Source organism: Hyla sarda, chromosome 2 (assembly GCF_029499605.1).
Source record: "Hyla sarda isolate aHylSar1 chromosome 2, aHylSar1.hap1, whole genome shotgun sequence".
Lineage (NCBI taxonomy): Eukaryota > Metazoa > Chordata > Amphibia > Anura > Hylidae > Hyla > Hyla sarda.
The window spans coordinates 92895771-92908251 of record NC_079190.1 but is presented as its reverse complement, the minus strand read 5'-3'; positions in this window follow the sequence as shown (position 1 = coordinate 92908251).

Genomic DNA, 12481 nt, shown 5'->3' with positions numbered 1-12481 from the left:
ATGATCACTGTGATGTGTACTGTGAAGAAAAAAAAAAAAAATACGAATATTCGTAATTACGAATATATAGCGCTATATTCGCGAATTCGCGAATATGCGATATTCGCGAATAATATTCGAATTGCGAATATTCGCGAGCAACACTAAACCTTAGTAGAAAACGATGGCAAAAATTTCAACAGAACTTTATCCTGCTACAAAATGGTATACGACTCCCTGGTGGCAAGTGTGTGCAGTTCCCCTACCCTCTTGGCCAAAGTGACTGCCAACAAAAAGGCAACCTTGGGAGACAAATTTTTAAAAGGCACTTCCTCTAGAGGCTCAAAGGGAGGGGAGCATTATTGACGAAGCAAAATGGAGAGATCCCATGGAGCTATGGATCTAACTGTCCTAGGGCGTAACCTAGTTATAGCCCTCACTTCTTGGATGGACAAGAGATTTTTACATAAAAAAGCAGCCAGCTGAACTTAAATAGTGCTAGGAGAGAGTCCACTATCAAAACCATCTTATATTTGAAGAATAGAAGGAGATGTGGAATTAACTCTTTACACCTGGTGTGAGGAAAGACATCTTTTTGACTCTTGCATAAGTCTTATTGGTAGCTTCACTCCACAATGAGCGAGCATATCCAATACTCTGTCCTAAAAACTGGGGCTTTCTCTGGTTTCTTCCATTCAGCTTGCATCAAGCTGGAAAGCGATTCTATCATTTTAAAGGCCCTTTGTAAGTTAATGGCGCTTCCCCCAAAATGATAGGCTGACTCTCAGTCTGCACTAGCCTAATAAGCCTCTGAGCTCTCCCAGAAGGGAAATACGTTTTCCCCAATTCTGGGGTCTCATCCTCAGATGATGCAGAAGATATGGAAATCTTTTTAAGACGATCTTCCTTCATGGGATTAGGGGAGGCTCATCTGTACCTAGGCTTCTTGCAAAGGCAGCAATGGACTCCTTCATTTGATTAATGGGCCGAGTAACAAACTCCTTAACCCATTCATACATCTCTTGTATTGTAGGTTTTTTAGGAGACTGGTCTGGGGGAGGACAATAAAGATGACAGACCGTGAACTCACAGTCAGCAGGAAGCAGAGTGTTACTCTCCCTGCATGTCAAGTGCTTAGATTTATTCAAGACTTTGCCTCCTGAACCTCTTCCAGGATCCATCCCGCTAAAAGAAAAATATTTGACATAGTGCGGTATAAGGCATAAATACATGTAATTAAAAAGGGTACCAAGATATAGAAAAGAGGGTAATAACCCACATAGCAGGTAGAAGAGGATTTTTTGGACACAGAAATAGCACTCTCAAAGATACCAGCGAAAACCCAGCAAAGCAGTAGTCTCAAGAGCAGGCTCATAAGAGACCAAGTCCTGAGCTCAGCTCCTTTAAATATGGTTTGGTTACGGGTGGAGAAAAAAACAACTCCACACCTTACAGGAAGCCCCCAGATCCTTTAAATATATAGAGAAAATACCTAAACTAGAAGATAAGATCCAGCAAATACTACATAATATCTCAAGGCAGGAATCCAGAACAACAATAAGAAAGAATGGAAAAAAAAAAGGAAACTGTTGACAGGCCACGCCCCCAAAGAATCCGCTTACTTTGGTGATGTCACCCATACTCCAATAGGGCAGGAAGCAGAGTCCTGACAGGAAACACCTGATGACCCGAGCTTCCAGGGTGTACAGGGATTCCGCTGGCAATGCTGAGGCGGGCACAGTGCTAGGTAAACCAAGAACTGGGGGGGGGGGGGGGGGGGGGAATTAGAGAAGGAAAATGGATTGTAAGGAAAATGGATATTCCAAATATTTTTTTTTTAATTCACATATACAATATGTCCACTTTATGTTTGCATCATAAAATTGACATGTTTTTACTTTTGGAAGACACCAGAGGGCTTCGAAGTTCAGCAGCAATTTTCCAATTTTTCGCTAAATTTCCAAAATCACAATTTTTCAGGGACCAGTTCAGGTTTGAAGGGGATTTGAAGGATCTTCATATTAGAAATAACCCATAAATTACCCCATTATAAAAACTGCACCCCCCAAAGTATTCAAAATTACATTCAGTCAGCGTTTTAACCCTTTAAGTGTTTCACAGGAATAGCAGCAAAGTGAAGGAGAAAATTCACAATCTTCATTTTTTACACTCGCATGTTCTTGTAGACCAAATTTTTGAATTTTTACAAGGGGTAAAAGGAGAAAATGGATTGTTATTTTTGTAGCCCAATTTCTCTCGAGTAAGGACATACCTCATATGTCTATGTAAAGTGTTCGGCGGGCGCAGTAGAGGGCTCAGAAGCGAAGGAGCTACAAGGGGATTTTGGAGAGTATGTTTTTCTGAAATGGTTTTTGGGGGGCATGTGCATTTAGGAAGCCCCTATGGTGCAAGAACAGCAAAAAACCCCACATGGCATACCATTTTGGAAACTAGACCCCTTGAGGAACGTAACAAGGAATAAAGTGAGCCTTAATACCCCACAGGTGTTTCACGACTTTTGCATATGTAAAAAAATATATAATTTTTTTCATTAAAATGTGTGTTTCCCCCCAAATTTCACATTTTTGCAAGGGTTAATAGCAGAAAATACCCCCCAAAATTTGTAACCCCATCTCTTCCAAGTATGGAGGTACCCCATAAGTTGGCCTGAAGTGCTACCCCATAAGTTGGCCTGAAGTGCACTATGGGCGAACTACAATGCTCAGAAGAGAAGGAGTCATATTTGGCTTTTTTAGAGCAAATTTTGCTTGGGGGCATGTCACATTTAGGAAGCCCCTATGGTGCCAGGACAGCAAAATAACCCCCACATGGCATACCATTTTGGAAACTAGACCCCTTGAGGAACGTAACAAGGTGTACAGTGAGCATTTACAACCCACTGGTGTCTGTCAGATCTTTGAAACAGTGGGCTGTACAAAATGTTTTATTTGCACAGCCCACTATTCCAAAGCTCTGTCAGACACCTGTGGGGTGTAAATTCTCACTGCACCCCTCATTACATTCCGTGAGGGGTGTAGTTTCCGAAATGTAACAATCAGCCACCCCTGTGCAAATCACCTCAAATGTACATGGTGCGCCCTCAGAGGACTTTACGCCCACATATGTTGTATCTCCGTAGTCGGGAGAAATTGCATTACAAATTTTGGGGGGCTTTTTTTTCCCTTTTACCTCTTGTCAAAATGAAAAGTATAGGGCAACACCAGCATGTTAGTGTAAAAAATTTCTTTTTTTTTACACTAACATGCTGGTGTAGATCCCAACTTCACCTTTTCATAAGGGGTGAAAGGAGAAAAAGCCCCCCAAAATTTGTTAGGCAATTTCTCCCGAGTACGGCGATACCCCATATGTGGCACTAAACTGTTGCCTTGAAATACGACAGGGCTCCATGCGCATTTGAGGCCTGAATTAGGGATTTGCATAGGGGTGGACATAGGGGTATTCTACGCCAGTGATTCCCAAACAGGGTGCCTCCAGCTGTTGCAAAACTCCCAACGGCTGTCCGGCAATACTGGGAGTTGTTGTTTTGCAACAGCTGGAGGCTCCGTTTTGGAGACAGTGGCGTACCAGACGTTTTTCATTTTTATTGGGGAGGGAGGGGGGCTGTGTAGGGGTATGTGTATATGTAGTGCTTTTTACTTTTTATTTTATTTTGTGTTAGTGTAGTGTAGTGTAGTGTAGTGTTTTTAGGGTACAGTCACACGGGCCGGGAATTACAGCGAGTTTCCCGCTGCAGGTTTGAGCTGCCGCGCAAAATTTGCTGCATCACAAACTTGCAGCCTGATAATCACTGTAAGCCCCCTGCCCATGTGAATGTACATTCACAGGGGGGGGGGGGGGGAATCTCCAGCTGTTGCAAAACTACAACTCCCTGCATGCACAGTCTATCAGTGCATGCTGGTAGTTATAGTTTTGCAACAGCTGGAGGCACACGGGTTGGGAAACACTGAGTTAGGAAACAGACAATGTTTCCCAACCAGTGTGCCTCCAGTTGTTGCAAAACCACAACTCCCAAACATTCTCAGGCATGCTGGAAGTAGTAGTTCGGCAACATCTTTAGAGCCAGATGTTGCCGAACTACGACTCCCAGCATGCTTGGAGTTGTAGTTTTGCAACATCTGGAGGACTACAGTTTGCAGACCACTAATACAGAGGTTCCCAATCTGTGCCCTTTCAGATGTTGCAAAACTACAACTCCCAGTATACCAAAACTGTCCAGGCATGCTGGGAGTTGTAGTTCTGCAACATCTGAAGTGCCAGATATTACAGAACTACAACTTCCAGCATGCCTGGACAGTAAGTGAGGATGTGTAGTTTTGCAACATCTGGAAGGGCACAGTGGTCTCCAAACTGTGGACCTTCAGATGTTGCAAAACTGCAACTCCCAGCATGCCCAGATGCCAAGGGCTGTCTGGGCATGCTGGGAGTTGTAGTATACAGGGTCCCATTACAGCAATGCATGTCGCTTTACGGCGACGTGCATTGCTATAAAGGGCCCGACCGCGGCTGAAGATCTACTCACCTGTCACCGCCGCCGCCGTCTTCATCGCCGGGATCCGGGTCTTCAGGGACGAGGTAAGTACCGGGCCCCAGCACTCCCCGATCCCCCGCCGCTTCCTCCGGTCTTCCTCCCGTCCTCTCCGGACTTCCAGGGGCCGGGCAGGACGGGAGGAAGTAACCCCCCCCCCTGCGATTGGTCGGTTAACTAACCAACGGATCGCAGGGGATCGGAGGAGGTGGCAGGCTTGCCACCTCGCTCCTATTCTTTAGCATGGTCCTGGCTGCCTGTGACAACCGTGATCATGCGAAATTACCGGGCGGTCGGGTCCCAGAGACCCGATCAGCCCGGTATCGCTGCAGATCGCAAGGGCGATTTCCCTTGCAATTTGCGGCGATCGCCGACATGGGGGGCCTACATGGCCCCCCTCGGCGTTTGCCCTGGATGCCTGCTGAAGCATTTCAGCAGGCATCCGCTTCCGATCTCTGCCCGGCGCGTGGCAGGGACTGGAAACCGCCAGGGCGTAAGTTTACGCCCTGGGTCCTTAAGTACCAGGGCGTAAAATTACGCCCTGGGTCCTGAACAGGTTAAATACCGCCAGCCTGTTACTGTCTAGGCCCAGGAGCGCCATCTTTGATGCTCAGGGCCTGTTGGCATTGGCTCTTCCCAGCACCCCTGTGGCGGTGGGTACCGGGGTAATAATTGGGGGTTAGTGCTAGCTGTTTTTGGGGCTATCGCTAAGCCCTGGCTTAGTAATGGACTCCGTCTATAAGAAAACTTTCACTGCTAAGCGTGTAAAGTAAATAAAAACAAACACGTTTAAAAAAACACTCCCCTACAAGCCCTCGTTAACCATTTTATTAACATGCTGGCTGTCCAGGCATGCTGGGTGTTGTAGTTTTGCAACATCTGGAGGTCCGCAGGTTGAAGACCACTGGTATTGGAGGTTATACTCACGTGTCCCCACCACTCCGGACCGTCACCGCTGCCCGGGATGTCGCTGTCCATCACTGTCGCAGTGTCCCCGGGATGTCCCTGACGCTCCGGCAAGGCCTCTGCTTCCCCGGCATCCGCACTCTCCGTCGCCGCCATTACGCACGCCGCTCCTATTGGATGACGGGACGGCGTGTGCAGCAACGTGATAACGTCGATGGAGAGCGCCGACGATGCAGAGGATCCCGAAGAGGATGCACCGGAGCCCCGAGGACAGGTAAGTGATCGTCAGCGGAGCACACGGGGCACCGTAAACGGCTATCCGGTGGCAGCTGAAGCAGTCTGCGGTGCCGGATAGCAGTTTATGCGATGGCCCCGACATACAAAAGCATCGTATGTTGAAATTATCGTATGTCGGGGCCATCGTAGGTTGAGGGGGTCACTGTACTATGAGTAGGTGCAGCTAGACGGCAAATCAGTGCATGCACTTCAGTAATACAGGGACTTTGCCAGTGAAATGCGCACTCTGATTGGTCAGTTCTTCCAGCCATTCACACAAGTCATGGATCTGGACTGGTTTCAAGTTACAGTGGCCCAGGAAAGACTCTTGTATTCTGAAAAGGTTGTAACTTGAACGATCACTGTATCTGCATATGTACAGTCAGATCCATATATATTAGGATATTGACACAATTCTAACATTTTTGGCTCTATACACAACCCCAATGGATTTGACATGAAACAAACAAGATGGGCTTTAACTGCAGACTGTCAGCTTTAATTTGAGGGTAGGTGAACAGTGTAGGAATTACAACAGTTTGCATATGTGCCTCCCACTTGTTAAGGGACCAAAAGTAATGGGACAGAATAATAATCATAAATTAAACTTAAAATGTTTAATACTTGGTTGTAAATCCTTTGCAGTCAATTACAGCCTGAAGCCTGGAACGCACAGACATCAGCAGACATTGCTGGGTTTCATCCCTGGTGATGCTCTGCCGCCTCTACTGCATCTGTCTTCAGTTCCTGCTTGTTCTTGGGACATTTTCCCTTCAGTTTTGTCTTCAGAAAGTGAAATGCTCAATCAGATTCAGGGCAGGGGACTGACTTGGCCATTGCAGAACATTCCACTCCTTTCCCTTAAACTCTTTTGTTGCTTTTGCAGTTTGCTTTGGGTAAATGTCCATCTGCACTGTGAAGCGCCATCCAATGAGTTCTGAAGCATTTTGCTGAATATGAGTAGATAATATTGCGTGAAACACTTCAGAATTCATCCTGCAGTCACATAATCAATAAACACAAGAGAAGCAGTTCCATTTGCACCATACATTGCCCACTATGTCATGACACTACCACCACCAATGTTCACTGATGAGGTGTATGCTTAGGATCATGTTGCTTTCCTTCTCCGTACTCTTCTCTTCCCATCACTCTGGTACAAGTTGATCTTGGTCTCATCTGTCCAGAGGATGTTGTTCCAGAACTGTGAAGGCTTTTTTAGATGTCGTTTGGCAAACTCTAATCTGGCCTTCCTGTTTTTGAGGCTCCCCAATTGTTTACATCTTGTGGTGAACCCTCTGTATTCACTCTGGTGAAGTCTCTTGATTGTTGACTTTGACACACATGCACCTACCTCCTGGAGAGTGTTCTTGATCTGGCCAACTGTTGTGAAGGGGTTTTCTTCACCAGGGGAAGAATTCTTCGGTCATCCTCCACAGTTGTTTCCCTTGGTTTTCCAGGTCTTTTGGTGTTGCTGAGCTCACTGGTGCCTTCCTTCTTTTTAAGAATGTTCCAAACAGTTGTTTTGGCCATGCCTAATGTTTTGGCTATCTCTCTGATGGATTCATTTTGTTTTTTTCAGCCTAATGATGGCTTGCTTCACTGATAGTGACAGCTCTTTGGATCTCATCTTGAGAGTTGACAGCAACAGATTCCAAATGCAAATAGCACACTTGAAATTAACTCTGGACCTTTTATCTGCTCATTGTAATTGGGATAATGAGGGAATAACACACACCTGGCCATGAAACTGCTGAGAAGCCCAACTGTCCCATTACTTTTGGTCCCTTAGCAAGTGGGAGGCACATAGGCAAACTGTTGTAATTCCTACACCGTTCACCTGATTTGGATGTAAATACCCTCAAATTAAAGCTGACAGTCTGCAGTTAAAAGGGGTACTCCGGCCCCAAGACATCTTATCCCCAATCCAAAGGATAGGGGATAAGATGTCTGATTGCGGGGGTCCCGCCAATGGGGACCCCCGCAATCTAGCATGCAGCACCCGCCTGTAAGTACGGCCGGAAGCGCTGGAGGTTCTCAGGATCACAGTGGCGGGAACCCCCCGACCCCCGCGATATCAGACATCTTATCCCCTATCCTTTGAATAGGGGATAATATGTCTTGGGGCCGGAGTAACCCTTTAAAGCACATCTTGTTCATTTCATTTCAAATCCATTGTGGTGGTTAGAGATGAGCGAACTTACAGTAAATTCGATTCGTCACGAACTTATCGGCTCGGCAGTTGATACTTTTCCTGCATAAATTAGTTCAGCTTTCAGGTGCTCCGGTGGGCTGGAAAAGGTGGATACAGTCCTAGGAGACTCTTTCCTAGGAATGTATCCACCGGATACACTGGAGCACCCGAAGGCTGAACTAATTTACGCAGGATAAGTCATCAACTGCCGAGCTGAGAAGTTCGTGACGAATCGAATTTACTGTAAGTTCGCTCATCTCTAGTGGTGGTGTATAGAGCCAAACATGTTAGAATTGTGTCGATGTCCCAGTATTTATGGACCTGATTGTACATACAAAACCTCATATTCTTGGTAACTAAGTGTTGCTACGTCTCATACTTTCTATTCTTTGAAGGATGTATTTTCTGTCATTCCCTTAATGTTTGTATATTTTCTGTAAAATGTGTCCTCTTTATTAGTGTGGGTGTACACATGAGAAAAAAACACGGACGCACTTAAAATTTAAACATTACCACACTTTTCATTTTAATACTTGATACAAAATAAAAAGACCCCTCAATGATCAGAAAACATAAAATCTAAAAATGTTTCAAAATATTTTCATCTGTTAAATTAAAGTCAACTTCCATATAAAAAGCTAAAATTCACAATTGTAAAAGTTTGTCTTGTTTTTCCTTTTTTTATTTTGTACAAAAAAAATATTAAAAACTTAAAAGGAGGAAAATATTTTACATGAAAAGGCAAAAAGTGATACAAAATCCAATTTCTTGTTGACATTTCTTTTTTGTCTCATAAGTAACAAGACAATGGGACTATACAATATTTACAAATAGGTTATACATTTGCATAATTGAGTGTACACATTAGCTCCATCCCTGCTGAAGAGGTCTGAAATGCATTCATTGAGAAGTGCTTTGCCATCAGTTAGGAAGGAGAATAGAAGTCACTTGTTCCTCCAGTGACTGGTCTTAAAGGGGTATTCCAGGAAAAAACTATTTTTTGTTTTTTTTTATAGATCATCTGGCTCCAGAAAGTTAAACAGATTTGTAAATTACTTCTATAAAAAAAACGTAATCCTTCCAGTAGTTATCAGCTGCTGAAGTTGTGTTGTTCTTTTCTGTCTGACAACAGTGCTCTCTGCTGACATCTCTGCTTGTCTCGGGAACTGCACAGAGAATAGAATAGGTTTGTTTTGGGGATTTCCTTCTACCTTAGACAGTTCCCAAGACAGATGTCATTAGAGAGCACTTAGACAGAAAAGAACAACTCAACTTCAGCAGCTCATAAGCACTGAAAGGATTACAATTTTTTTAATAGAAGAAATTTACAAATCTGTTATGAAATTGCAGGCAGAAATTCCGCTTACTAAGATGTACTGTATAGTGAATGGGTTTCCGTTCACAAATTCACATTTCGGAATTTGTGAACGGAAAATCAGCTTGAAAATTTCCACCTTAAGGGTGCGTTCCCACAGGGCGTATATGCAGCGTATTTGATGGTGCACAAAATTTATGGCAGCAGCGGGAAATACGCTACGTATTCCTTGCTCACTATACACACAGGGCTTTCCGGCGGCAGCCCTATGCGTGTAGTGAGTTTTGGAGGCGGGGCCGTGTGCCGGCGTGTCTGTGAGGCGCGGCCCCACCTCCAAAACTCACTGCACACATAGGGCTGCCGCCGGAAAGCCCTGTGTGTATAGTGAGCAAGGAATACGCAGCGTATTTTCCACTGCTGCCGTAAATTTTGCGCAGCGTCAAATACGCTGCGTATACGCCATGTGGGAACGCACCCTAAGAATTGCGTTGGTCATTCTTCAGGCGGAAATAGTTGCGGAAAACATTGCAGTCTATTGGAGACTGCAGTGTCTGCGCGGCCCTAGCGCCGACTGATTCAGTCGGCGCTGGCCGCGCACTTGAAATCTCCGGGCAGAAAATTGATTACGTAGTGTGAACCTAGCCTAATGCTTCAGACAGTTCCTGAGACAGACAGAGGTGTCAGCAGAGATCACTGTTGTCAGAAAGAAAAGAACAACTCAACTTCAGCAGCTGATAACTAGTGGAAGGATTAAGATTCTTTTTTTTGTAGAAGTAATTTACAAATCTGTTTAACTTTCTGGAGCCAGTTGATATATATATATAAAAATAGTTTTTTTTCCCTTGAATACCCCTTTAACTGAGCTAGCTGTAGTGTGAAGTAACAGGATCAATGCTACATTCTGGGATCTAGGCGGCAGAGTTCCTTGAGAGTCCTAGTCGCCTTCCTGTCCAATGTGGGACATAAGAAGCTCCAACCGTATGCACAGATCAGGTTATGGCTCTCGGACATGATATAGCACTTAGTGATCACAAGTTAGAGGAGGTGCTTGCAGCCAGTAATCTGTACATGCACTTACGTGATGCAGAGCTGGGTGAGCTCTGGACTTTTTCCAATCATTTTGGAAAGAAAGGTGGTCTGACAGAACCAATACACTGTGGCATAGAATAATAAAAAGTACAAGATAAAGAGTACTCCCATCATCTTTCACAATGATACATTGATAAAAAACAAAATCCATGCACAGACGTGTGTCAAGTTATACTGGGCCCCGTGACTATGGGGCCAATAAATAGAATATGGCTTTATGAGTCTCTTAAGAAGAGGATCGTTAAATAGGGTTTAATTCATAATCGTACGAAGATGAAAAGACGTCACAAGGGGTAGATGAGACGATAGGGGTTATCATGAGGATGTGTAGTGAAGATCGTATATTAGTATTAAACGTTCGACAAGCGGTTTGTTGGTTCACATTACTTGGGCAGCATTGGAAGGTAAGGGGATTAAAGGCATATTCTGCCTCCCTAGAGCACTGGAGATCCTTCAGGATTGTGTGGATTCATTTTTCTGGAGCATGAGCTGCCACACTATCACCTTATGTCAGTGTTTCCCAACCAGGGTGCCTCCAGCTGTTGCAAAACTACAACTCCCAGCATGCCCGGACAGCCTTCGGCTGTCCGGGCATGCTGGGAGTTGTAGTTTTGCAACAGCTGGAGGCATGCTGGTTGGGAAACACTGCACTACAAAATCCAGGTTCAGTCTGATAGGCCATTCAGGAGTCTAGGAGAGCTGGGTAATAGCCTTCGGCTGTCTGGGCATGCTTGGAGTTGTAGTTTGGCAACAGCTGGAGGCACCCTTGTTGGGAAACACTGACTTATGTGAACAGGACCTTGGGAAAGATGTCATATGAAACATCATCAGGAAAACCTGCTAAAACCAGAAAGGATGAAATCTAACGCGCGCCCATGAAACAGTACGAGCAACTATTTGGGAAATAAATCGGGGAGAAAGCAAGAACTCAATGTCTTTACAGTTATAATGCTATTCAAAACATAAGGCAGGTTGCACGTGATGCTTTTTTTTAGGGGCAGTAATTTTGAGGTTTTATACACATATATATGGACATTTATCAACGGGTTTAGTCAGGTTTTCTTTACTATAATTGTCGCAAAATTGTCTCAACTGCGACTACTCAATTTTTCTTGCGACATTTTGACTGGAAAGCGAGAAAAGCAAGTTTTCCTAAAATTTACTATGTAGTAATAATTTTAAAATGGACTACGGGTAGTCAGGTATTTATTAACTGCGACAGTCGCAAGTGCGCAAAAAAAAGTCGCAACAGCGTTAAAAATTGACTAAATTTACTCCAGCTCAAACATGGAGCAGAAAAAGCTACTACCAAAGTAAAAAAGGAAAAATTGCTTACGTGAAAGAAAATTATCAACAGGCTGAAACCAGTTGATAAATAAGTCACACATAAGGAAAAAAAAAAGTAAGGAAAAAATTACTAAAAAAAAAAGAATACATAAGCAAACATTGATAAATGTCCCTCATAGTGTGTATATTTCCAATTTAAGGGGACCACGGCTGGGGTTCAATGGTTAAAATAATTTAAACTTGAAAAGGGTAAAGCACTCGGCACAGCTTTTGCTAACCCAAAGTGTGATGTTCCTGGACACCTGGTCCGTGTACCCTCTGGCAGGATGCTCAATCCAGAATGTAGTATACAATGAACGAAGAAAGAATAAAGATGGCACTCACCACATGGGAGGTAACAGCTGTGCTTTATTCAGTGACCGGCAGGTAACAGCATAGGGAGGAGGGACGCCAGGAGCATTATAGCTATTTCGTGCACCAGGTTCTTCAGACCACTCCATTACCTCCCATGTGGTGAGTGCCATCTTTATTCTTTCTTTGTTGGTTAAAATAATTTAGTTGCAGTTTTGCCCACCTGCTTAATTATTATAAGACCTGGTTCGAGACTAAATGAAAATAATGGAGAGAACCCAAAGTAATAAGACTTTAAATATCATCCAATGTCCGCCATGATGGTAACCATGGGCCTCATCCTATGTGTACACTACTGGCAGTAGGTGGAATACAAGTATTACTTACCAGCTCCAACAGATATAATCCATTTATTCGGTATGGAGGCATGAATAAGCGGGACAAGACAACCAATGGCGGTAGTCTAGCCAGTTCTGTTGAGCATGGTTTTCCAGACATGCAAATGTTTTTAGTGCATAACAAGAAAGAGTTTTATCTG